The sequence below is a fragment of the Canis aureus genome, chromosome 34, assembly GCF_053574225.1.
Source record: "Canis aureus isolate CA01 chromosome 34, VMU_Caureus_v.1.0, whole genome shotgun sequence".
NCBI lineage: Eukaryota > Metazoa > Chordata > Mammalia > Carnivora > Canidae > Canis > Canis aureus.
Genome location: NC_135644.1, coordinates 7565800 through 7579503, shown reverse-complemented (window position 1 = coordinate 7579503; position 13704 = coordinate 7565800). Strand labels below are relative to the sequence as shown.

General features: G+C 49.0%; 1 protein-coding gene and 1 long non-coding RNA gene across 7 annotated transcripts in view; both read right to left on the bottom strand.

Annotated features, from left to right (window-relative positions):
• ZNF385B (zinc finger protein 385B) overlaps positions 1 to 13401 on the bottom strand; it is a 388911-nt gene extending 375510 nt beyond the window's left edge. For 5 of the 6 annotated variants that reach the window (XM_077883220.1, XM_077883200.1, XM_077883204.1 and 2 more), the window contains exon 1: positions 13279 to 13401. The gene's annotated coding sequence lies outside the window, so the exon portion shown is untranslated. Of the gene's footprint in view, positions 1 to 7838; positions 7860 to 13278 lie in introns of those variants that run through there. The other variant, XM_077883203.1, reaches the window with a different exon arrangement.
• On the bottom strand, positions 193 to 3132 carry LOC144304935 (uncharacterized). The gene is made up of 2 exons (XR_013371939.1): positions 1394 to 3132; positions 193 to 1298 (listed from the first exon to the last, which is right to left on the bottom strand). It is a non-coding gene; the product is annotated as an uncharacterized LOC144304935 (long non-coding RNA).
• Positions 13402 to 13704: the final 303 nt, after the last annotated feature.

Sequence of the window (13704 nt, the reverse complement as noted above, 5' to 3'; positions counted from 1 at the left end):
GCACCCATGTCCTCGGGATTGAAATTTTACATCCAGGGACGCTATTTCAAATAATCTAATTTGGTGAGATGAGAAAATCATATCTCGTAAAACTATCATCCCTTTCCAGGAGGCCCTATACGGGTTTGCAGGCTGTGGCGGTATCTAGCCACAGCACGAGCCTCCCTTCTTGGCGATACCGAGACGACAGACTTAAAGATGAAATTATTTTAATAAGCAATGTTACTACTCGGTATGTGCAGTTTGTTCTTTACAACCTGAACTTCATAAATTTTTATAAGGTGTCTATTTACTGTCAGGCTCAGGAGCTGCTGTGTCACTGCTGCTCAAAGCTTTTTCAAATAAAAGAATCTTGGCTGGATGCGATACATTATGTGGTATTGAGAGAGACGACCCCACGCCCACTCCCAGTGTCTCCTCAGTAACACTCCTGTCTTCTATGCAAATGGTAAAATAAATATATTCCCGGTCACTGTGAAGCAGGTCGCTCTTGTGGCCATCGCACATGCAAGAGCGGAATGGCTCAGCAGGAAGGCACCTTGACTATCCTCTACTAATTCTCAATGGAGGGCAAACGATGTGCAAGAGCGCAATATAATCGTGCCAAGAAAACTTCTTCGGGACTTGTGTGTGGGTGTCTTTCAGGGATTGAAGAGAAGAGGAAAAAAAGAGACGAAGGCCTATTTTCAAATAACCATGATCATTTCCCAAGCGCTCATTATGTTTCTGGGGCAGGATTCGCACTTTGTGTATGTTATCTCACTGAGTCCTTGCAGCTCTTGAGGAATGGAATATTCTGGCCATTTTATGGGAGAGGTATCGTTGGCCTCGAGAGGTTTATAATGTTCCCAAGGCCACAGAACAGGAACTCGATGATCCAGGTGGGTCAGGTCACAGGGAACAGTGTTGTACCCCAATGTCAGCTCCTGGCATTGCTTCTCCTCATAGTTCTGGATTCTTGGTTACCCAGGAGGATGCTAGGCAGAGGCAAAGGACCTCAGGAAAACTTAGAAGGGAAAAGAGATTAGGAAATACAGTACTTCGGTATGAGCCCCTGTAAATTGTCCGGACAAACTCCTCATTTTACTGAGAAGAAACAATGAGGTGGTCACAGAAGTAGTTCTAGGTGACAAAGCCAGCCGACAGCAGGAGCAGGATTTCTTCCTCATCCGACCAGGAATGCTGCCAAAGGCAACATAACTAGTTGGGTTGACGAAGGGGCTGCACAAGAGGTGGTTTTCCCTTCTCTAATTTGGGGGATTTTTTTTCCCCGCCTCATTCTCTTCACTAGCTTTCCCCTGAAATAGAATGAATGGGATAGGTAATTAGGATGTGGTCAGGAATGGAAAGGCAGGGTTGGGAGGAGAAAGAATATTCTGGTAGATTTCCTTACCTTGAGGATAACAGTCATCCCAGATATTTCTTTTGGGGAAGGGGTATGATGGGAGGAGAAATCAAATATTCAGTTAACAGACATCTGCTTTCACTACTTGCCAGATAGATACTTTAGAACAGACACTGACTAGGTGAATCGGTCAAAGGGGTCTGCTCTCAAAGAGCCTGCAGTCTAGTGCGAAAAAATGAATACAACCAACACAAACCTGATTGTTACAACCTAATAGTGCAGGTACCATAGAGGAAAGGGAAGATGTGATATGAAAAGATGATCAAGGAGATTAGCGCAGGTAGGGTGAGTATGCAGGGCAGCTTTTGTGACATCATCGAAAATGCAAGAAAGCAACTGGAGGACCCTGGCTAAGAGAAGACTCGCTGGAATTTTTGCCTTTTGGCTGCTAAATGAGATGATGTTTTGGCACAGAATAGGTGCTCATTAAGTGCAATGTGCTTAAAAAGGTTGGGCGGGGGGAGGTGAGGTCATTATTCTTTCATCTTTTAAGGAGTCTAGGAAACACCTACCTCTTCACACCTACCTTTTTGTCTTATACACCCCCTCCCCTGCCTATGGTCACTCCTCAAACTATTTTATCAATAACGCCAAAAAGGGGATAGATTACAGTGGTCAGCCTAGTTGAACCTCAATCTTGTCTATCTTGTTTCCAGTGGCCAATCCTCTCACGTGTGACATACTTCCCTCTGGAACAAGCATGAAACTTCTGGGCCAGTACTGAACAGTATGAATCATTAGAAAGTTCTCTCTCATATTGAATTGAAATCTGCCTCCCTACAATCCCACCCACTGAATCTAATTGTGCCTGCTGGAACTTCAGAAAAATGAATCTACTTCTTTGTCCACATGTCATCCCTTTGAGTGTTTGCAGGCAGCTTCCATGTCGGTTCAAAGCCCTCTTATCTTGCACCAGATGGTAAGGCATGTGTCTTGTCCTGCTGCTAAAGAAGGTTAAGAAATGGCAGCATGGGGGTGGGGAGACTCGTAAAAATTCTGCTTTGTGTCTTTCTTCATGCTAGGCTGCTTAGAGTGGCTTTAACCAGTGCCGAAATCATGTTCTTACTGCACTGTGCCTTATGGTCATAACAAGGCTTGGCAGAAACAAAGGCGTGGGCTACTCCGAGAGGCCTTTGGAGTCGTACAAGCTTCTCGACTAAGCACAGGTCCCAGAGACTACCAAAAACCCATCCCATGGAGGGCCTCTCCAACGAGCATCGTCGTTAACTCTATGGAATAGTTCAGAGCTGTCTTTCAAATGCTTTTCCTAATGTTAGAGAAAGAAACTTGCCATGTCGCCAGTAACTATCCCTTGAGAAGATCCATAAAGTCTAGCATCGCTATCTCCTGTATGCACAACTCCCTCTCACATTTAATCTGATTGGTGGTATCGTTTTCCAGGTAGACGTCTACCTGGAAAATGGTATACGTAGATACCTACCTGGAAAATGATATATTTTGCCAGTCACCCAACTTCCCCAACCCCTGTTGGTTACCAGTGAGCCTTCCTTATTGTTGAAGGAAGAGGCTGACATCCAGGAGGACTGAGTCAGGCTAAACACAGGGTTCCACCAAAACACGAACTTGCAACGAGGAGATGTCAAACTATTGACTTTGATGCCACCTTGCCCTCAATCAATCTCCGAAGTTTTATTTTTTATTTATTTATTTATTTTCTCCGAAGTTTTATAAAGGGTTATTTAACGAGCTAGAGCACTATTGTTCAGATTTTAAAATAATCAATGACAAAGTTGTTCATAAGTAATAATCATTTTCAATATCCCTTTCACTCATTATTTTATATAGCAACACTAAAACATTCTCTAATTTACATTTTTAAATGGGTCTATTGGAGTACGCACCCTGAAGACAAAACTGTTACACACACACACACAGTAATTTTTCTTGCTTTAATTCTTGATATTTCAAAAAGGCAATTTCAAGAATTCAACTATTTCTAAAGATCAGGATGCCTTTCCCCCTGTGCCAGCCAAGAGTACATTATACTGCTGCTTTTTCCAAAGCACTTTAAGAGGAAGACAACAGATCTGAGAACCTGTGAAATTCTCGACAAATTTAAACCCTGCTTATGTAAGCTATACACAGGGAGGCAAGGAAGACTTCAAGGATTTAAAAAGGCTTAAAGGGGTCTCTCTGCCAGGACAGCAGCAGTTTGAATGTGTGCCATCACATCTGTACATTTGGCACAGTCATTTGGGACTCCATTCGGCAGCTGTGGAAAAGAGAAGACAGGAAGAGACCAGAGAGAAAGGAGCCTGTGTCTCCCATCATAAAACCACAAGGACAGGAGAAATGGCTGTTTGCAGGATGCAGAGAACGGAGAAGCCTGGAGATGTGGGAAGAAGAGACACTGCTGACATTCAGGAGTCATGGTGGTCCCCGTACTGGCCTTCCGGTCACTGCAGTTGGTGTGGTCACCGCAAGCACTGGGGTTGTCTGAGGCTGTGAGCCACGTGGGCAAAGGCTAGCTCCGTAGAGCACTGGGTAGAGAGCTTGATCAAGGCATAATCATCATCTGGAGAGCCAAGGAAAAGCCGGGCTCTAAGACCTCACATCCCACCGCATTTTTTTTTTTTTTTTTTTGTAGAGTTAGGTTTGAGCCCTGGAATCTGAATATCACAAGTGAGCTCACAGGGATACTGAGGCAGGTAGCCAACGGTCCACACTGCTACGAAGAACCATGCTGTACTAAAACCTGCAGCTGATGGCCACTGGGTAGTCAAGGAGAGAACATAGCCTTGTTCTCTAGCATTTGCACACGACAGGCTCCACATGGGTGATGTGGAGCAGCTTAAGCAAGGAGTGGCCTGTGGTTAACGCATCACAGAGGAACTGAGCTTGGCCCTCTTCCACTGTGCTTTCACTAAGAACCGCAGTAACTCTGATACGCATCCAGAACTAAGAACAAGAGTTAATCTAGGGAACTAGACTAAGTTTGGTCTGTGAATCTACTGGGATACTTGTAAAATATTTTGATAAAATACTTAGATTACCAGGTCCTACCTCAAGACCTGGTGAGCAGAAAACTTCAAGGGTGAATTCCAGCAATTTGCATTCTTTGCAAGCCCTCCAGGGATTCTTTTACATGTTAAAGTCCAAGAATCACTGTACTAGAGACATTTTTTAGGATCAACCTAGGACCACAAGCATGAGACACAAAGAGAAGGTTATCAAAAGAACAAAACTAAGATTTTACCATCCACATTCTGAGTCATGATGATTTTATTCCTATGGAAATGAGACTGACCATTAAGAACCATACACGTAGTAATTAGGTACATACGTAGACTTAAACTCTTTGTAATCCTGCATATAGTTTACCAACTATGGTTTCTTTGGTTTTTGTATTTTGTGGGGTGTTTTTTTTTTTTCTAATTATTTTCTTGTCTAAATTCCAACTTAGAAAATCTAGTGCAGGTGTTAAAATAAATGCCTGCGAACCCAGGAGGATTCAGGTGACTATTTAACTACAATTCAGGTGCCCGAGAAGAGACTGTCCTTGAATGAGTCCACCTTGATAACAGACCCTGGTTACAAGAGCTGGCTCCTATACCTAGATGACTCTCTGATTTGGGTCACCTCCCAACATTCCAGGTTTATACATGAGTACCAAGTTCGCGAAGCACGTTCATGCAGAAGCTACATCTTAAACCACTCGGTCTTTTCAAAAATCCTACACCCTGACTTATATATTTTGTTATTACAAAAATCCATCTGTGCTTCACATGGTTACAAACTGTCTAGAGTCCCTGTAGTGCTTACAATCCCACACCTCTATTCTCTCATGTCAGTGCTCTCCTAAAGTAAACAAAGAAAGAGGAGAAAATAATATATCTTTGAAAAATACCAAAGTGGGCAGCCTGGGTGGCTCAGCGGTTTAGCATGGCCTTCAGCCCAGGGCGTGATCCTGGAGTCCCAGGATCGAGTCCCACATCAGGCTCCCTGCATGGAGCCTGCTTCTCCCTCTGCCTGTCTCTGCGCCTCTCTCTCTCTCTCTCTCTCTCATGCATAAATAAATAAAATCTTAAAAAAAAAAAAAGAAAAATACGTAAGTAAGTTTCGAACTCAAGGTGTAACACAGAGTTGCACAAGTTCTCTTGACAAAGAAATCAATGTATCTGTGAGGCACTTGATATTAATTATTTAACCATGTAATGTGTAACAATGGCTACCTTTATGAATACTGGACTTTGCTAAGTCCTAAGAACATTGCTAAGTATGTTATGCGTACAATCGTTGTTTTGGACAATGATCCTATGAAAATTTCTCATTGCCTCTTAGACTTGGGAAACTAAGGCACAGCGAGGTTGAGTAACTTGCTCAAACTCACACAGCTAATAAGTGGAAGAGCTGAAATTTGCATTCACAAAGTCTGACTCCAGAGCCTGAACTCAACCATTAGGCTCTACTTCCTTCCATCTTCGGCAGTGTAACAAATGCAGGTAATTAGATATATTTAATCGTCAGCATTTCTAGATATTGTGTAAGCCTGCGTGCAAAGACCAACTCATTAAAATAAAAATACTCATAGATATAAAATCAAAACGCCTGTATTTATACACAAGTGTGTTTTTTATACATACAAGGGCACTTTGTGCTTTGTCTTCTTTCAGCATTATATTTTAGGTAAAATATAAGGTAATACCTCTCCCTTTCTAAGTCTGTGAGGTACAGTCTTCCCACCTCTAATGTATCAGCTCTAAGGACATCACAGGGTCTATACAATTTCTATGTGAAGTTTAAATGTTAGTGTTTGCATCAGCAAAACTTTTTCTATCCTTATTTGTAATGTCTAATTTCCTTAGGCTCAAATTTTAAATACTCTAGATTTCTTTGGTCTCATTTCTCCAATTTATCAATGAGGATTTTGTGCAAAGATCCCTGTCCATCCCAAAGACTGAACAGTAGTCATTTTTCTATCCTTAACTCCCACTTCACAGAAACAGCAATCCAGGAAGCCGGAGATTAATTAGAATCTGAATCCTGATTTGCAACCAGTATAAGCGGACCAAGCGTCCAGGCCTCTAGCCTCTGAAAACCTTACATAATGGACTAACCATCAGACTGACCACTTTAACCAATACACATTAAAAATCACAGCTCCCCGTAGAATCTGACACAATTTTAACACAAGTATACTAAAGCGAAGATTGAAAATAGAATCAGCTAAATGTCTCTCGCTTTCCTTAGTGGAGCTCAACAGTTCTTTTTAAAACGTCATAATATCTTGGTCTTAATTGTGTTCTTTAAAAAGTACACATCACAATATGGAAAATAAACTTTAGAAAAGTTTAATCAGTTTAATTGAAAAATACTTTTTCTGATCAAAAAGTAAATAATGCAGAAATGAAACCTTTTATTCTAAGAGAGAAAGGTGAGAGGCAGTACCCTCTAGCCCTTCTTTTCCACGCGGAGGCCCATCAGCGTAACACCCCCGAGTGTTGACCAGCACGCATCTAGGCCAGGCCCACTGCAATTACTGAGCATCCTTTTACTTGTTTTCAGATGTAAACAGGAAAAAAAAAAAAAAAAAAAAAGGAGGGGATGTGGGGCCTCAGTTAACGTTGGTTATATCCATTTATCCAATCTTTGCTTTGCCGCTCTGATGATAGCATTATAGCCTAACGGCCTTCTAGAATCTCAGCCAAACAGAGAAGAAAAAATTGATTAGCTTTAGCCTGCTTAGGACAGGATCTCTCTCTCTCTCTCTCTCTCTCTCTCTCTGTGCGCTTGTTAATTTTTAAGTTCCATTTCCCATTATAAACTCCGAAATGTAAATGCCTAGCACATTTCTATTTATTTCCAAAATAAAATGCACTCTTGGATCCATGAATTTCCACCCTGTCTATCTGTTGATGATAGAACTGTCTTTATTAAAGAGCAAAGTCATTTTTCATGACGTAGGTATGAAAGCCCGGTCATCCTTTTGTATCCGTTTATATGTGTTTTAATCTATCTCCACTATTTATGAGATCATAGAGTTGATGTGGCACCAAATGGATCAAAAGTAAAAGGGTGATTGGTTTTTATTAATATATACGCCCTCTTCTGTATTTTCTCACTGACTTCTGAAAAATATGCTCATAAATTTCTTCTCTAGGCCGCATTTCTTGAAACTGAACCACAGGGGGCGAGGAGAGCGTCAGCTCCAAGGCGAAGTGACCCTTAAGTGACTCAGTGGATTTAAATTGTCAACGGCAAGACCATCAGGATTAGCCACACTACCCTTTCTTCAACGACCCCAACATGCACAGAATTCCACGAATGGTTCCCGTCTCTCCTCACAAGAACCAAGTCAACCCATTGTCACAGGTGAAGACACTAAGGCCCCAAGAAGTGAAGTAACCTGCGGAAGCCCCCACAGCTGGTGAGCAGCCAGGTCAGGTGTGATGGGCCGAGGCTGGGTTCTTACCCTCTGCGCTGCCTTCCCAGCCCAGATACCGGAGTTCTCGCCTGTGCTGCAAGTCACACTCGCCTGGGGAAACTTAAAAAAAAAAAAATACTGATAAATTAAATCACTCCCTTGAAATGAGCTAAACACATCACTATTTTTTTGTAAACTCCTGAGTTGATTTTAGTATGAATCCAGGGTTGCAAAAAACCAGATTTGCAAATGCCAAGGTATAGGGTTTTGTTTTGTTCTGTTTCTGAAGAAACATGAGTCTTTCTCCGGGTAGCGCAAGAACAAAAGTGCAAGTTGTTTATCTAGAACAGAAACATTAGATGCGGGCACAGCAGCGCCCCGACGGGGCAGGATCCTTGGGGCCGCCCCCAGCCGCCTCCTCCTGGCCCGGGCCAGGAGCTCACGGGGGTCCCAGCGGCGGCATCTCAGGCTCCAGTGAAGGCAGGATAAGTGGAGTCGCCGCGCCCTGTCTCAGGGCTCCTTTCACAGGAAAATTTTGGAAGCAAAAGGAGAACAGTTGGGGCCGGGAGTCGGCCAAGGCCTCCGAGGAGAATTTTAAGAACCAGAGAGCGCTCGGGAAAGAGAAAGAATCATAGCAGGGAGGGGACCCGCCGCCGCCTGAACCTAAGGGGGAAATGGGAACTAATAATACGACAAAGAAATAATCAGAACTAATAATACGACAAAGAAATAACGGCCGGAGAAAAATACAAGGGGGAGAAGCAGCCGTGGCAACGTTTTACCAGCAAAATAAGGAAAAAACTCAAGGGCGTCACCGCATCTTCCATTCATTTGGGCTTGGGAAGCATGTCGAGGCCTAAAATACTTTCAGAGGCGAAAGTTCTAGGGAGGCGAACACTACCTGGAGGAAACTGAAACCCAGCAGGGAGCCGGGGGGAGGGACCCTCCGCTGCTTCAACACCAGCTGGGCGCTGCCCAGGCCCCTCTGGCCCAGCCCAGACCTGCTCCAGCAGCACCCGCCCTCCGAGCGGGGCCCCCCAGGATTCGGGGCATTTTCAGACTTGAGGAGCACTGGCTCCAGGGCTCCCGCCACAGCCAGACTGAGTTGGGACAGGCGGCCACTGCGGGCAGAGGTTGGGCCTGGAGAACTAGTTAGAGCTCGGGCTCCTTAAAGAACTTCTGCAGGATGTCCCCATGCGCCGGGCCTCGGGGTCTTTCAGCAGGGGCAGGCCTGAGGCTAGGCACGCGTGCGTGGGGCCCTTACGGAGAGCAGGAGGCACGCGGGGAGATACAGAGGGAAGACCATGGCTGTGCTCCAGGAAGAGGCCGAGCAAAGTGTCACAGGGGTTGCAGGAGCGGAAGCTGGGGTTCAGAGACAGGGAGCAGCTGCCCAGACTCCCCGGCAGGTGGAACTGGTTCTGGGGAAGTGGGGGAGCCTCTCCCAGGCAGAGGGAACAGCAGAAGCAAAGACGCAGAGCCCAGAAGCCTGCTGTGGGTTGAGGGGACGCCGCCTTCGGCCCAGAGCAGTTTCCCGACTGTTTCAAGGAGACTCGGGACTCTGAGATGGTGACGCCTCCAAGGCTACTAAGGGTGGGCTGGAAGGTCAGTGGGGTTGCTGGGGCCCGTAAGATCGTATTTTAACGGTGGATTCCACCACTGCAAAATAAAATGTGCAGCACAGCACTGAGCTAATACACAAGGCACTTCTAAAAGTATGATCTACCCTGTGCCTGGCACGCAGCAGGCACTCAAATATTCACAAAAGAAATGAGTGAATGAGTGAATCTAGGAGATCAAAGTAAAAAAGTGGAGCCGCTTTTGGCCTGGACTGCAAAGGGTCTGAACATGTCAGAGATGAGGTTTGTGTTGTTGGGTAGGGCCTGGCACTGAGCGGGGCTCTGCTCTAAGAAGCTTATTCTGGGGCAGCCCGGGTGGCTCAGCGGTTTAGGGCCTGCCTTCAGCCCAGGGTGTGATCCTGGAGTCCCGGGATCGAGTCCCGCATCGGGCTCCCTGCATGGGGCCTGCTTTTCCCTCTGCCTGTGTCTGTGTGTGTGTGTGTGTGTGTGTGTGTGTGTGTCGTGAATAAATAAATAAAATCTTTTTTTTTTTTTAAAGTAGCTTATTCTACAAACCAAGCGTAAAATAGATTGGAAATGAGAGACTGGATCTGGGCAACTAGTCAGGAAGGCATCAGGGTAGTTTCTAGAAAGAGTGAAGAGTCCAAAGAAATACAACCCCCATGGGCATAAAAAGGTGGAGAAGCAAGTATCATGAGACATCATGTGGAGATGGAGCCCATGGGATTTTCTGTGCATTGTATTTAGAGAGCAAAGATACTGGTAAGGTCCTGGGTGACCGAAAGAAAGACAGAAATTGACAGAGTCACCCCTTTTCAAGTAAGAAGAAAGATGTCAATTAGAGTTTAGGCCCGCTGAAGGCACTTGAGAGGAATACAGAAGCAGCTCGCAGATGATTCAGGTCGTCAATATGAAACTTAGGAGGGAAAGTAGAGACAGGAATAGCACTTTGGGAAAATAATCCAGCACTAAGAAAAGGACATCCCTGAACAAAAAGTAGCATGCAAAAAGGAGATCACCTATTACAAAGCAAAAGAGGATCAAGAGAAAACTGCAGAAAACAAAAAAAAAAAAAAAAAATGAAAAAGCAGAGGTAGGATGAAAAGACGACATTGAGACACACGGGAACAGAGAGGGGACCGGGGGAGACGACAAAATAGAGATGGTGAACGCGTGGGGGAGGCGGTCACAATAAAAACGCTGGAGTAAAAAGCAGTGGGAAATTGGGACGAACGTGCTCATTGTTCTTTAGCTCCTGGAAGACATGGGATTTTATAGGGACAGCAGAAAGCCAATTTTGCTCTTTACTTCTGTGAGCAAAGATTTTCATAAATGAAGCAATTACTCCTGTGAGAAGTAAACTAATTGCTCATATTTTTTAATACACATTGTGGCTATTTAAAATCATGCAATGATATCTTCAAGCTCAGCTGGAAGAAAAAAAAATCTAAAGTAGGGGGAGGCAGCTGAGGGATTTAAGATTCTGATCTCTTCCACGGTGGGAGCTCCACACAGCATTATTCTACGTAGACGTTTTACCTTTTGGAGTTGTGTTTGTTTTGCTGCATTTTTTTCCCCCCTCGCTGAGCCAGGTCACTAATCTGAGATAAAGGACACTGAGCACACACCTGATATAACTTGATAAATCCTCATGTAATAGGTAACACTTGGTAAAGTTCTCCTCTAACTGCTGACAGGTCTCACTAATTGGCCATGTTTGGGTGACAAGTACTAATGACAGTTCCTTCTCCGGTTTGATGGCAGAAGAGACACCTCTGTTGGTTTTCTCTCTGCCTCAGTTCAAGAAGGATACATTCAGTTCACCGTTTGCTTTTTGCCCCTTGAATCCGTGTATTTGGTAAAATGCTATAAAACGTCGACGTTCTTTTCGTTAACGTAGATGCTGCTTCGTGGCTCAACTTCTATAAAGACATCATGACTTATGTAATGTAAAATAATATAGTGCAAATGAAGCACACGCGGAATTATGCTGCAAAACATTTCTATCACTCGGCTGATTCCAGGGAGGGCAGTAATTTTTCCTTTGTAAGAAGGGCTCACCTTCTCAAAAGCATTTTACTACAAATGCATCCAAGAGAGGTCAAGGAGATCTACAAGAATAGCTATTTGATTTGTGGTTTTCATTCCAAGCTTCCTCAAATCACTTTTGGAAATGAGTAGCAGTGTCAATGATAAATCCACAAATATTTGACTTATGGGGATACGGAATCTGAACCACGACCAACACTTTTGAGTAAAGACACATTTTTTTTTTTCCTCCACCTTAAAAGCCTCCTGTAACAACAGAACTTCCAAGGCAGTATTTGCATTCTAGGGGCATCTCTGTATCCCAGGGAAGGGACAGCACACACTCAGCGCACAGATGGCATCAAGATAAGATGAAAGGACTAGGAAAACCAGGGAAACGGTGTCCTGAAATATTTAAGGGAGCTCTCTCAAGCCAAAACCTTTATCTAAGATGCAGCTTATTGACTTTATGAAAAGCCTTCTTTTTAGTTTGATAAATGCATTTTCTACGGCTCCGGGCATCCCGCTGAACCCGCGCGTTTGGAGCTGGAGGCTGGACCCTCCGGCGGGCACAGGCCTCCCGCTGAGCATCCTTCGCTACCTCTCAACAAAGTTTGCGTTCCCCTGGGCGGATGCTCCGGGCAGAGCAAAACCAAAGGGGGGGCGGGGGATCCGAACCACCTCTGCGGTGTGAAAATACGGGAGGTGACGTTTCGCACCCCAAGAGCTTCTGGGAGCACCCAGAGCTGTGCTCCTGTCGAGGGGGCCGAGGGCTGGGGGCAGCCTGTGTTCCCCGCGGGGCCGCGGCGCTCCCCGCCCAGGTCCGCCCTGGGAGCTGCCCGTCCCGGTCCCCGAGCCTGGGACACACCTGGGCGCCGTCCCAGCAGCTCCCCCTTCGGGCCCCCCCACCGCCCCGCAAGCGCAGCGCGCAGATGCCCCCGCGCCCCGGCCCTTCCGCGGCCCCGCGCGGCCCCCTCGGGCGCCCCAAGCCCCGCAAGTGCAAACTTCGGGGACCTTCCCTCAGCTGCGGGACTCTCGGAACCCCGAGCCTCGGCTCCCAGCCTCCGCAGACACGTCCCCCCGGCGCCCCAGCTCCCCGAAAGGGCGAGAGAGACGCCCGGCGCCACACCTGCCCGGCAGGTGCCCGGGGCCCCGCGGCTGCCCTTCCGCGCCCCCCTCCGCTCGGTCCACGCGGGGCCCCCTGCGGGCCTGCGGTCGCTCCGGGAGCCCCCGCCGAGCCCCGCCGGGCGCCGGCGAGCCACGCGCCTCCACAAGTGGGACCCAGTGCAAAGTCCGGGGCGGGGGGGTGGCTCCCGGCCCTTCCCGGGGGCGCCGGCTGCGCGCGGGGCGGGGGGCGGGAGGGCGCGCGGGTTGCGGGCCCCGGGGGCGCGGGCGGGAGGGTGCACGGACCCCGGGGGCTCCCGCTGCACGCGGGCGGGAGGGCGAGAGGGCGCACGGGTGCCGGGGGCGCGGGCGGGAGGGTGCACGGACCCCGGGGGCTCCGGCTGCACGCGGGCGGGAGAGGGCGAGAGGGCGAGAGGGCGCACGGGTGCCGGGGGCGCGGGCGGGAGGGTGCACGGACCCCGGGGGCTCCGGCTGCACGCGGGCGGGAGGGCGAGAGGGCGCACGGGTGCCGGGGGCGCGGGCGGGAGGGTGCACGGACCCCGGGGGCTCCCGCTGCACGCGGGCGGGAGGGCGAGAGGGCGCACGGGCCCCGGGGGCGCGGGCGGGAGGGTGCACGGACCCCGGGGGCTCCGGCTGCACGCGGGCGGGAGGGCGAGAGGGCGCACGGGTGCCGGGGGCGCGGGTCCGGGTGCGGGAGGGCGCGCGGGTGCGGGGGGCGCGGGTGCCGGGGGCGCGGGGCGGACGCGGGCGGGACTCACCTCTGCGCGGCGGCGGCTCGGGCCGGGACGCTGGCGGCCGCGGCGCTGTCCCCGGGCCCCGCGCAGACGCTCTCCCGTGTGCGCTGCGGCCGGGGCGGGCGGCGGGCGGCGGCTCGGCCCGCGCGGGCCCGGAACTGTGCGCCGCCCGCGGGCGCGGGGCTGGGGCTCGGGGCGCGGCCCCCGCGCTGAGCGCCTGCGCGCCCCGCCTCGCCCAGGTGAGGGGCGTGTGCCCCCCGCGCCCCGCCGCGCCCCCGCGCCCCGAGCTGCAGGCGGCCTCCGGGCGGGCAGCGGCGAGGCGGGCGCCCTAGGGGCGGGCGAGGCGGCAGCGCTCGGGGCCGCGGGGGCTCTGCGGGGCCTCCCGCCGCATCGCCGCCCCCAACCCCGCCTGGGCCGGCGCGCGCCGCGGGCCCCGGGAGGCTCCGTCCC